We start from the raw sequence: 13,867 nt of genomic DNA on the forward strand, positions 1-13,867 counted from the left end.
CACAGTCACCCCCTAAGTACCCAGGTGCCATCAGCCCAGCTCAAAGCTACCAGGTCTCACTATGTGTGGTCATATCAGAGAACAGGTCCTCATGCATGTGGATAGGATCCACAGCTTGGCCATAAGAACCTTGGGCAGGCCATAACCAATTTCTTATATTTCAGCAGCATATCAGTACAAGTGGCATAGCTTCTGAGCTGGTGTTTCCTACTCTCCAGGATTTCAAAAGTGAGGCTGGCACAAGGAATAGCTTGCTTGAAATTATATCCAGAATTAAGCCTACTTGTTAAGAAAGACACCAACTAAGAAATCATTAGCCTGAGGAAAGGCATACATTTTGAAAGGTTCTGTGCAGTGGTATTTCGTGTATCCTCATGATTATCTTTTTCGCATCAAGAAACTAAGAAGGTCACCACAGGATTGGTCTAATTCCATTAGTTTTGTTTTGTTTTGTTTTGTTTTGTTTTGTTTTGTTTTACTGAGGCAGTCACAATCTGATTGTTTCCATTTATGATTGTAGAAGGTAGGTAGGGAGTGTGTGTGTGTGTGTGTGTACTTTTATGTGTTCCTGATACGTTTCCCAGTAAAAATAGAAGATTTTTTCACTGTGTTTGTAAAATCTTTGTTAATCTTTTAAAATGAATTTCCATAGGGTTATTATTGTGATTATTATTATTGTCATGATTTCACTTCAGAGATTGGGAAAGAGTAATAAAAAGGGATAGCAGAATACCGAAGCATAGAATTAAACTGTACTCTATGTACACACTGCACCTTTAAAGAACATATTTCCCCTCAAAGAGCTCAGGGCACTGCAGTTTGTTAAGGGGTACTGAGAACTGGAATTCTGTGTAGGGTTAAACTACAGTGCCCATAATTCTTTGAGGGGGAAAATGTGCTTTGAATGTGTTTTATAGTATGTGCATAGATATATCAGGTCAGTGATCAACTGGCCTGGACACTTGGTTACTTTCCCGAGGGCTGTATAAATCTCCTTGTTTGCCAGTAATTGTTAACATCTCCTTAATTTAAGCAAAACTTAATTCCTAATGTGTATATGTAGCCTGAATTTCTCTTGATTGCATATCAAATAGCAAACTCCGGTCACATCAATTAAATTTGATCCTGGTCAATTCATTAGAAAAGATAGTCAGACATGCAGTTGGCTCTTGTATACCCAGTATACCTGAAGGAGCGTCTTCACCCCCATTGTTCTGCCCAGACACTGAGGTCCAGTGCCAAGGGCCTTCTGGCAGTTCCTTCACTGTGAGAAGTGAGGTTACAGGGAACCAGGCAGAGGGCCTTCTCAGTGGTGGCGCCCGCCCTGTGGAATGCCCTCCCATCAGATGTCAAGGAAATAAAAAACTATCTAACTTTTAGAAGACATCTGAAGGCAACCCTTTGTCAGGAATTTTTTTATATCTAACGTTTTATGATTTTCTATGTGCTGGAAGCCGCCCAGAGTGGCTGGGGAGGCACAACCAGATGGGTGGGGTATAAATAATAAAATTATTATTATAATAACAATAGGCCACCAAAACACCTGTTTTTTTGATTCTGTGAAATCAGTTGCCAATTAAGACTCTGAGCCTTTGCAGATGATAGTTTTTAGCACTTTTCCGTCAAAGGAAACAGAATACCATTGCTAACACAAAGCTCCATGATCCCCACTTCTCAGAGAAGTAGGACATTCCAAGGGCAGACTTTTACAGGGTCTTTTTCCCTCAGAGAAGATGCACGTGCGATGGAGTGGGGCAGACACACTAGATATAAAGTGTTGTCAGCATCCTTATAGCTCCCAAGGCTGCTGCTCATTGGCCAATTGCAAAAACTCAACCCTCTCTCTTTCCCTGGCGACTTTCTAAGGCTGAAAAACTGTTTCTTATAGCCTCATCTTTACAGATTGGTATGCAGGTCTTTTTAAGCTCCCAATAAATAAGCAACTTTAAAAAGCAAGGTATGGAAAAACCTAAAGAGATGGACACTTCCTCACTTGACACAACTCCATTTATTTATTTAGTTGCCACTTATGTGCCAAAGTGGCTTCCACGTGGTTTACAACCATAAAACCAATCCATAATTAAAACACACAGTCCTGTTCACAAATATTCAGTGAACAATAGTCTCCAATCCTGTTAGAAAAATACGTGAATTATTGTTATGTATAAAAGAGCTCTTGGGACACTCCCCAAGCACAACAAGTGATATTGTTCATTGCAACACAAAAGACTTATATAAACAAAGGAGCCTTTATTTTAGAAAATATTTCCATTGCTGTTACTAATGTAAAAAAATTTCCATAAAAGAGTATAAATTGGCTCTTTCATTTTAGAAGAAAAATAAAAATACCCACCCACTTGGTAGCGCACATAAGTAAGAGTCCAAAGCGAGGAGTTTGTTTTGAGGCATTTACAGTTTTAGGCAGCCGCTCAAGAAAAAGTGGGCAGGAGAGAACGGATTTGGAGGAAAGGGCCTAGAAACTACATCTTGCGCAGTGCAGTCCCTTTGAAAACATTGGTGTGCTGTATTTTTACTATGTAGCCACAGATTAAACATTTTAAAAGAAGCAAGGAGCTGGAGTGTTTGCTTCATATGCACTTGGGGAGGGGAGGGGGAGAAGGGGTGTGTGGGAGAGGGGAAGTTAATTCTGTGAAGTCTTCCAGATCTATTTTCTGTGTTCCTGTTATTCACATGGGAAAATAACTGGGCATTCCAACCACATCATTTGGCAGAAGCAAAACCTAAATGCTTCAGTCGGAGTTTCAATAAATCAGCACTGAAATTGGCACAGCCACATTTTAAACTCTGGGGCATTCGCTTGACTACCCTTTGGATCCCTCTGTTGTCACGAGGCAGTGACTTTTAAAATCTGTTGACGAAGAAGGCAAGGATTTGTATTCACCCTAAGAGGAACAAGTGGCATATTATTTTGCATGTTTGAGGGGCAGGAGTGTGTGTGGCAGATTACAAACACTGAACAGAAGGCCAGGATTTCCATATTTCCTTCCCACCTTTATTTCTGCCTTGATTACTGGCATGAGAGAAAATATGAGGCCATACATAACCCCCCCCCCAACTGTTGAACTGGTTTCTCTGAGGTTCAGTGTATGCAGGAAGTCTATATCTGTGTGAATATGCAAAAGGTTAAGAACAGAGATGAGGGCTAGAGCATCACACAGATCCCAGCCCCCAACATCCTCAGGCCTGCTGGCTGCTCTTCAGACAACATCCCTAGTCATGCTGGCTGCTCTACAGGTTTATCAGGGTTTCCGATCGCAGGAAGATTTCAATCAAAGTGCTTAAAAAACTCTTCAGGCTTTTGTGCTAATCACATGAAGATTGGAAGAGCAGGTGGTGTTCCTTAGGACACTGTGTGCCTCCGCCTCTTTCCCAGGTTTAATCCTTCATCTGAACATGGCCAGTGGAATTGAGGCTAAAAACTAATCCCATGGCTATAACATTTAACCTAACTTTTCTACGTTTGGTTCTCCACACCCCTCCCCCAATTCCACCACTTTCTGGTTTCTGCAACATGCTGCCTGCTGGAGGCTTTGAAAGCTTCAGCACCAGTGCAATCATGAGATGAACTGAAACCATTATCTCAAACAGTGAGTGTGGAAGATGGTGACTTGATCTCCCATCCTTCTGCTGGTCCAGGCCCTAGACATCTTTGCCTATTATTTGGCAAGTTTTATTTACCATAGACCAGCTACTGTGCCTGCAAATTTAATGTGCATCTGTCAAAAGTAAAAATAGTTATAGCTGCAGGTTTTATTTTTTCTTTACTGTAGTTTAAACAAAACTTCAAGCTGCTATGTGGTGGTGATCTCCTAGCCACCTCACTCAGAATGCATTGCTCTGATGAAGGATTCACCCTGGCCTTTTCTCAGAGTGAAGTAGGTTTTATTTATCATAGACCAGCTACTATGCCTGCAAATTTAATTTTTTCTTTACTGTAGTTTAAAGTGGCAGTAGTTGGGAGAACTACAAGGCATACACTTTCCATATAAAATCATTCCTTCCGATTACAGGTTTGACCTGGCAGTTACAATGAACCTCTCCCCCTGCCCTCTGTGGTGTAATTTCTTATACACTAAGGTTAGCCATAGTACTTTCATTTTTAGCAAATGCTTGTCTATAGCAGAGTATTGATATCTGGGTAGCCAAGGCTACACGGAACACTTCAAAGACTCATGCTGCCTGGTACAAATCCCACTTCACCTCCTGACAAACCCCAAATCCCCCTCAGGCACCTCACTTGAGCTTGGGATTCAAGATCCATCCAGCGCTGATGAACATTCTCAAGTGGGGAATGCACAACATTATCTATCTAAATGGGGAAATTGTGTGAATATGTGGAACGAAGAACAAGACTGCTGTATTAAGTGCATTCTATTTATGCTACACATACTTATACTGAGCAAAACGTGATCATTGTTGTCTGTGAGTAATGCTTTGAATTGTACCATTCACCTTCCCTATCCCAGGAATGGCACCCTTGACTTCCCAATTCTTTGTGCCCTTTGTTAATACTTCTTGCTTGAGGTAAATTGATGTCCAGTCATGTTGACCCTTGATTTCCTGTCAGATTTATTAGCCTCAATTGAACGTATATGAGAAGAGGTCATAATTTAGGTTTAGATATCACTAGTGGTGGTGCAAATCAAACTTTGTTCATAAGATGGTTAATCGCCATATTTCACTTCTTATCACTTTAGGCAAATAGCATACTATTTAGTATACTGGATCTCAATCAATCAATCAATCAATCAATCAATCAATCTCTATTGTTATGATCTCAAATCAGCCACCAGAATACATTCAAATACATACACTCCCCAAAGACCATTTGAAATTACCAGCACGACAAGAAAGAGCTAGGATATGCATGTGCACTGTCACATATTAACATATTGGTTATAATTAATTACAACATTCCAGTCTCAGCCTTTATATACTACCTTGACAGTGGGTGTGGCATTAACTAGATTCTACTATCTATTGTGAGTGGTACAAGGGTTAGCAAATTATTTCAAAGATGAAAAGGACAACCTAGGCATTAATGAGTACAACTATGGAACCTGCAGCCCAATCTAGCATGCCACCCAAGTTGTTGATCTCCAAAAAATATTTTCATTAGTGACCTCAATAGTTTTTTTCTGGGACCCAGAAGCATTTTTTTGTTGTTGTCCCTGCTTTCTGACTGTCCACAAATGTTATTTCAAGACTGGATATGCTAATTCAGATTGTGATTTGCTTCAGTCCAATAATTTGAATCACTGTTGGTTTTCCAGAGCACTCTTAAGTCGCTTAAATTAGGACCCACAATTCATTGACTGCTGTCCTGTGGGTTAACTCCTCATTTTAAGGGGGTATGATGCTGTTTTTGTTAGTCTTCCATAGCATGAAATCTTCTTGTCAAATAAATATTGTGAGGGAAGCCTTTGATTTTATTTCAAAAATACTGAAATCTGAAGAGACTAACTCAGATAGCTTCCATACTGTGTGTGACTAACAGGGAGGGGCTCCCTGTGGAGAGGCGCTTCTGTAAGATCAGTCACTGCCTGCCACTGCTACCTCCCAGCTTGTCCCCTTGCTCAAAAGGAGAGAGGTGCTTAAGAGCCATACTGTTTCATGAGAGTAGGAGAGCAATGCTTCTCACGCCTGCCAATCCCTACCCACCAGACTCACATTTGTTTTTCTTCATGAAACTATAGCATGGATTCAAGCCAAATAAATGTGGGTATGAAGTTCCAAGCTACAGTATGTGTCAAGTTAGCCTGATTTAATGTGTTTTTATTAGAGTCTTCAGTTAAGAAAGAAAGGAGATACTTCCTTGATTTGAAAATAAAAGATAAATTGAAGGTGACAGTAGTTGCAAACTGATCCTAGATTGTTACAGCCTCCAGTGACAAGTCACTAACTTACATAGGAGCTGAGCATTCTTCAGTGTGTTCTAAGAGCATGAGGAAAGGCCCCACCGGATCTGACAAGCAGCCCATCTGTTCCAGGGTTCTGTTCTGCAACAGCCAATCAGATGCCTATGGGAAGCTCAGAAGAAGGACATGATTGCAATCTCTCTCTCTCATTGTATTCTCCTGCAGCTGATATTCAGAAGCATATTGGGAAGTAATGGGTGGCACCATGACTTGTAGCCATTAATACTCATCTCCTTCATGAATCTGTGTGGTCTCACGTTAGAATGTTTTGGCTCACTTTGAGGATCATGGACCAAAAGATTCCAGGAGGCTTCTGAGGGAGAGAGGGATTTGCTCTGTTATGCTGTAATTCAACGGGTAATGTGAGCAGCATATTGCACTTAGGATTCATACAAAATATGAGGGCTGTAGCTCAGGAATAGAGCATTTGCTTTGTATACAGAAGGTCCCAATTTCAATCCCTGGTGTCTGAGCGACTCCCATCTGGAATCCCGGAAAGTCACTGCCAGTTAATGTTGTAGGCAATGCAGTTATGTTCCACCCCAATCTCTGAGCGGTGAGAGACTCCAGGAGAACCTGTGATTTACTCAGGGTTCGGTTTCCTTGGAATGAAGGTCAAAGGAGACGGTGATGTCTTTAGGATGCATGGTTTTATTTACCCATATATGCAACCAATGCATAGAATGGAGTGGCTCACAGCTTTAACACCCCAACGGATCTTGCTTTCTCCATGAGGTTTCCAGAAAAGCTCTAAAGTCCAGCACATGTTCAGTGCACAGCAAGATGTTTCTCTCTGTCTACAGATTCTAGTATTCAGCTTCCAGCTCACACATATAACAACTCTGGCTGTTGTTCTTCTCCCTAGGATCACCTGGCCTCCAGCCAGGTGTGGGGAGAATATGTATGTGGAATGCCTACCCCCTTTCCCAGAAAGCACCATCACTCAGCTCATACTTTGAGATGCTGATGAGCACTTCACTGGCCAGCTAAAGCCATTACCTTGGCAAAAGGACCAGTCTGACAAACTTCCTCTGGTACATTCTGCCCTCACAGGTACAAGACTACAGGTTTGGAAGAGGACACAGAGTTTCATCCAGACTGACCCCTCCAGATTCATAATGAACCTCAGTTAGATGGATCAGAGGGAAGCTTCCTGTGTTCCTAAGTATGAAGGTATTGTGACATGGAAGAGGCATGAACAATGTAAAATTTACAGGGCATTACTATGTATTTCATTGTGATTGGGCCTCTATATCATATCATCTACACCATGATTCTACCCTAGCAAAGATGAGTCATTTTCAATCCTGCCTTAACTTTAGACCCCTAATACTACTGTAATGACATTTTATTGCTTCAGTTTTAGCTCACCTTTAGTAACTTGGATACTGACACTTCAGATAAAACACAGACGTATAGGAAAATTCCACTGACTATGAATTCCTTTCCTGTTTTCATCAGAAAGCTCAGCTCTCATTTATCTTTACAAAATTGTTCTGTTCTTAATTGTTCCATAGGATTGTGTGACAGGGTTCTAATGTGATTTAAAAAAAAAAACAATCAAAGAAGGGGATCTGTTGGGAAAAAGCATAGCAGTAATTGATAGTGCATGTGATTTTGGAGATTGATATTGTCTGGGTCGTGAGCAGGGTTTGATTTGTTTTATGCAGTCAAATATGTAGTCCTCCATTTTGCATGGTACGCCTCATTTGAGAGGGATCAAAATTTGCAAAGCAGCTTTGGATGTGGGGTGGGGTCTGCCACTCAGATGGAAAAAGTAAATAATTCCACACAGAGAAGACCAGGGAAAGGAGCCCATGCCTCAAAAGCAGGCATTCCTCCTCTGCCCTCCACTCTAAGCAAAGAGGTGAGTTTGCAAAGCATCCAAACACCTGTGGTGCCAAGCTTCTCTTCCTCCCTTTGCAATTGAGGAAAGCCACTGAGCTTTGATAGCACTGCTAATTCATTTGGGCACCATGCTTATGCCCTCTGCGTGGGAGTAGGTATGGAAGGTTTTAAGTGGCATCATGGTATTCCCACTATTGCTTGTCAGTTCGTTAGTTATGGAAGACACTCATTTAGGGAGTGCCTTTGCCGCCAATGTAATGAACAAGGGATAGAGATGCCATCAACAGGGACTTTGGGGGTGGCTGCCATTTCTATTGTTGGACGTTACCCCAATCTCTGAGCGGTGCGAGATTCCAGGGGTTCCAGGAGCTCACCCAGGGTTTGTGTTTTGTTTGGGGAATGAGTCACAGTACAGACTGCGGTGTCTTTATGATATATGGTTTATTTACACATATATACAACCTGAGCCTACAATAAAGGGGTTCACAGCATCAGCACCCCAAGAGGGTCTTGTTTCTCCCATAGCCACAGCCTTGGATTCAGACAGAAATCAAACATCATGCTCTGACTCACTGGCCTTCCAGCCTGCAGCTTTACCCTCTGGCTCTTGATCTCCTTACTATCTAAGCACTGGAGGAGTGGCCCCACCAAATTTCTCCTCTGGCACAGAGTCCCCTCTCCTTTGTTCTCTTAATGGCCCTTCACCTGGACAATTACCTGAACATAGCAAGCTAGCCTAGCTTATATTTTGGCATTTGCTGGATCCAGGGGTTCAAATGGGTCTGCAACCCACAAACTTATAACACTACGTTAAGTCCCTTGTCTATTGCTATGATTGTGCTTTTTAACATTGCTGCTGCAAGAGCACTGGTGTAAGTTCCAGAATAATGGTGGCCATCTAGGCTGGACCATAGGAGAATCCTGTCTGCCATTCCACTGATGTGCAGTGCTTGCTTGGCTCATATGATTGAGAAGCAAAGGAAAATTCCACAACTTGCTTCTCGCCCAGCTTTCTGCCCAATCAGAGCTATTCTCTTAAAGAAAGAGTGTCAAATTACAGGTCACAGCCAGCTGGCATGAAAAAGAAAAGGTAACAAGCGTTCAGTTCTTAAAGAACAGCACAATCCCATCAAAGACACCTGATATCTTAGTCAGAGAGGAATGTTCTCTTTATGGAGAACTGTAAAAATGTGTTCGGGTATGGACCGAAATCGTAACATTTCCCATTCTGGTTACAATTTCCTAAGAGATTTTATCAAATTTAAATTTTCTGCATATGGAAACTGCTTGTGCCTTACAGAAAGCTAGATAAGGTTCACCCAAATGTAGTAATGCTGTAGCAATAACATTGCAAAAATAAAAAATTAGAAAGCCACTAGGAAAACATTTGTTTTACTTAAGAGTGCAAAGCCCAGTACAGATGGCCATAACTGGGGGAAATATACACATGGAGGGCAGTTTCACCCATGGGATCCTGAACAGGATGGTACCCAGGAAGTTTCAGTGAATGGAAGTCCAATATGGCCAGAGTGGAGTCTGGGTGCACAAGACAGAGCCCAGGGACACCAATAGGATTTCCTGGGCATGGTCCATTGTATGTGGAGGGGGGGGCCTGCACCCACCCCTGCAATGTAATGACAACAAGTGCAGCTTATGTACGTAACTTAGCCTAGCCTACCTCACAGGGCGGTTGCAAATATAAAAGGGGCAGAGGAGTGCACAGCCTTGCACTCTTAGGTGAAAAACCAAGATACAAATATATGAAATCCCATGAAGGCAGTGATGGGCATCAACTTGGATGGCTTTCAAAGAGGATTAGACAAATCCATTGAGGATAAGGCTACCAATGGCTACTCCTAGCCAAGATGGCTGTTCCCTAGCTCCACTGTTGGAGGCAGTAATACTCCAGTTGCTGGGAATGGAAGGAAGGGAGAGTGCTGTTGTGCTAAGGTCCTGCTTGCAGAATTCCCATAGGTTGGGCACTGTAAGAACAAGATGGTGGACTGGATGGGCCACAAGCCTCCTTGTTTTAACTGCAGCATTTCATAGTCCTGATATTTAAAGCAAAATACCAAAACAAATACACTGTTGCTAGTCAGGCAGCTGGACTCCAGAGCTAGCAAGCAAAGGAACTGGTCAGTCCCATCTCTGTTGTTCAAGGGCAGCATCAGTAAGGCTTAAGCCCAGCACACATCACTGTACAGTTCCCCCTGAAAATTAAACAAAGAACAATATTTAAGGCAATATTAAGCTTGTTAAGAGTTGCAGCACCCACCACAATTGCTGCTCCCCTCCCCCAACAGTTCTAGCTGTAGTGTAGATTAGTGGTCTCCAGTAAAAGCAGAATGCAAAAAATAAATGCAGACATAAAGGTAAAAGCCAGTTATATCTTCTTTTTTAGAAAGTAGGTGCCAGCAGTGGTGGAGTCATACTTAACCAGATTATTGTAGTGCTAGGCATCAGCATCATCACTAGACCTATTTGGTTGTTGTTGAACCAGCCCAAGCATGTGTCCTGTCTAATCTGAAATTACAAAGATGAGGAATAAGCCTGGAGAAATGTTCCCCTTTAAAGTTCACTTGTAAATTCTCCATTTAGATTTGCAAAGAAGACCTTATGCATAAGGAAGTGCTGTACAAATCAGGAGGTTGTGTAGCTCTTAAAATAGCTTAGTCAACCTTGGGTATTATGAACCTTGTCTGGTGATGATGGTGGAGAACATTTACTGTTCTATCTGAAGCAGCAACATTTCTTGGTTTAGTCCTGAATCTTCACCCCCAGCACTTATGTATGAATGACATCTATCTGCCTTTGATGTGCCTGCCTCCCACACAGCACTATTCTCAGACGACACTTACTCTGTTGGCATGCACAGATCTTTAGAAATCTTGGGCTAGAAAGTTGATCAAGATGAATCTGTTGAATAGGTCAGAGCTGGCTACCAGTTCAGGGGCTGAGTATGATGTCCTCAAACAGTTTTTCTGGCCCTCTACTAATTTGGGCAGCAACAGCAAAAAAAGTGTGGGGGGGGGACACACAAAATATTATGCTGGGTAATACTGCCCCCTCCCACAGCTGAGAGTGTGTGGGGTTGCCACACAAATCGTGGTATGTGGTTCTCTGAAGGCTATGTTTCCCTTGCATAGGTAATCTCAGGTCTCAGTGCAATTTCCTGTTATTTTCACACTGTTTCATTTATTTTGAAGAACAAAATAGACTATCATTTCACTTCAATTGATTTTATTTGTCAGCTCAAATAAGAATCGAAAGTAGGTTCATTATCTTAAAAGGTTAAACTAGAATTAGCCAATACATTATTAACAAGGAAACGTTCTATTTTGTTAGAATGTTATTCACAATTTCATCTTACGCATTGGCTCCCCCCCCCCCACCTGCCCCGACTGACACAATGTGAGAATTTGTTGTGCCTTGCCAACAAAGATGCCACAGTCCTGCGGAATTCATATCGTGGGCTGTAATAATGCTGCTTCTTTTATATCCTAACACATCCCCAGCCTGTGCTTGCTGCTGCCTGCCAGCCAATTAATTATAATGGATAGACAAGTTGTATCAAAACATTCTTCTGGCACCTTTTCCCAAGCATGCTGCTTTCATATTCATATGTCATGGGGAAACGTCCTATGGGAGTTGGGGGATGTTTCTTAAAAAAAAAAAAATCAAAAATATATATGCTGGCCTTAAAAATAAATCTGCACACCTATATTGGGTGACGAAGCTGGTTCTTCTATGATAAGCCAGATGAGGAGTCTTCCCAATTGAACACATAACCATAGGTAATACTGCCTTATTAAGAACACAAGGAAAAGATTTGATAGTCTGGAATTGACTTAGTTTGTGCTCTTATATACCTGGAGTAAGTCTCATTGACCTCATTCAGGACTCCCCCCTCTCCCTGTGCACCCCACTGAAATTGGCTTGGAGGATGTTGGGTGGACCCCCAGAACAGCATGAGGGGGTAAGAGAGGGGGCTCATTTCATCCAGAATGCTACAATGCTTGTGTTGACAGGACGTTCAAAGGACCATGACATTGAATTCCAGCCCCTATCTATACCACCTTGAGTCCCAGACAGGATAAAAATGTAATAAATAAAAAATATATAATGAATAACTTATTTTTAGCAACTAAAAAAAGGTAAAGGACCCCGACAGTTAAGTCCAGTTGCAGACAACTCTGGGGTTGCGGCGCTCATCTTGCTTTACAGGCTGAGGGAGCTGGCATTTGACCGCAGACAGTTTTTCCGGATCATGCGGACAGCATGACTAAGCTGCTTCTGGCAAAACCAGAGCAGCGCACAGAAACACTGTTTACCTTCCCGCCGGAGTGGTACCTATTTATCTACTTGCATTTTTGGCGTGCTTTCGAACTGCTAGGTTGGCAGGAGCTGGGACAGAGCAACAGGAACTCACCCCGTCGCGGGGATTAAACTGCCAACCTTCTGATTGGCAAGTCCAAGAGGCTCAGTTGTTTAGACCACAGCGCCACCCGCATCCCCCACTTGCTAAACCAAATGTGTGTGTGTGTTTTAAATAATCCCTAACCAGCAATTTTTTTTAAATGAGAACTGAACCATAAAGAAGGCTGATCGCCAAAGAATTGATGCTTTTGAATTATGGTGCTGGAGGAGACTCTTGAGAGTCCCATGGACTGCAAGAAGATCAAACCTATCCTTCCTTAAGGAAATCAGCCCTGAGTGCTCACTGGAAGGACAGATCCTGAAGCTGAGGCTCCAATACTTTGGCCACCTCATGAGAAGAGAAGACTCCCTGGAAAAGACCCTGATGTTGGGAAAGATTGGGGGCACAAGGAGAAGGGGACTACAAAGGACGAGATGGTTGGATAGTGTTCTTGAAGCTACTAACATGAGTTTGACAAAACTGTGCGAGGCAGTGGAAGACAGGAATGCCTGGTGTGCTCTGGTCCATGGGGCCATGAAGAGTTGGACACGACTGAACAACTAAACAACAACAAACCAGCAATTAATTATAATGTACTAATAGAGGTCTGGAACAAAAAATTCAAACCAAAACCTCTTGTCTAAACACCACCGTGTAAAGTTTCTTATTGTGATACCCAATGATATCCAGTTATAAACTTTGATTCCATATTTTAAAAATCCTGTTGCAAAAGCCACCTTTCAAATCATAGGCGCCGACTCCATGGGGCTTGAGGGGGCCCGAGCCCCCTCAAAAATTCGTTTGGGGGGGCTCCGCCCCCCCAATAATCTCCGGCGCCCCTCCAGCAGAGCGCCATCGCCGCCCCTCCCCCAGCCCAAAATGCACAGGGAGGGGCGGGCTGCATGCCTCCTGCCCTCCCTCCCGAGCAAAAGCTCCACCCAATTTCCTTTGGAGCTGATTAATAGGCGCAGCACGCTCTCCCCTATTCGCTCACGAGGAGGCGGCGCCACTTTATTTGCATATTCATGAGCTTATTTATTATTCATGAGCTTTCCCGGGCCCCCCCAATATTTTTTATAAGTCCGCGTCCCTGTTTCAAATCCTACTAGATCTACAGCAGTTAGTGGGTGGTATTCAGCACAAGCGCAGCTGAGAGTAGCCCCTAGACTGTGGCTGTGAGTTGCAGAACTTCCTCAATGCGTGGCGAGCATGGGGGTAGGGTGAGCTCAGCAGCTTACCGCTTCCTCATGTGGAGAGAAAAACACTTGACTAGGCCATAAAGCCAGGAGCCATTCCATCAGGCTGCAATACTGGGGAGGTGGGAAGCAGAGCCGTGCTATCAGTTTGGCTGACAGACCAGCTCCGTTAGGCCCCTGCCTCCCTCAACTGTCTTCTAGAAACAGTCCTTGGATTGGGCTGCAGCAGAGGCAGAGTTGAGAAGCAGCCACCCCATCAATTTTACTGAAAGACCAGCTCAGTCCTCCCTGCCCAACAGAACTAGTTCTGTTGCAGCTGCTCATTTTTAAAGGTAACTTTAAGAACTGGTATCTTTCTTTGCTTGTTTTCCATATTGCACTTGCCTTTTTGTGTCGTGCCTTTTAAGACAAAGACATATATTATGGTGTGAGCTTTCGCAGACTCAAGCTCACTTTGTCTTTTAAAA

This window comes from Podarcis erhardii, assembly GCF_964252035.2.
Source record: "Podarcis erhardii genome assembly, chromosome: 4".
NCBI lineage: Eukaryota > Metazoa > Chordata > Lepidosauria > Squamata > Lacertidae > Podarcis > Podarcis erhardii.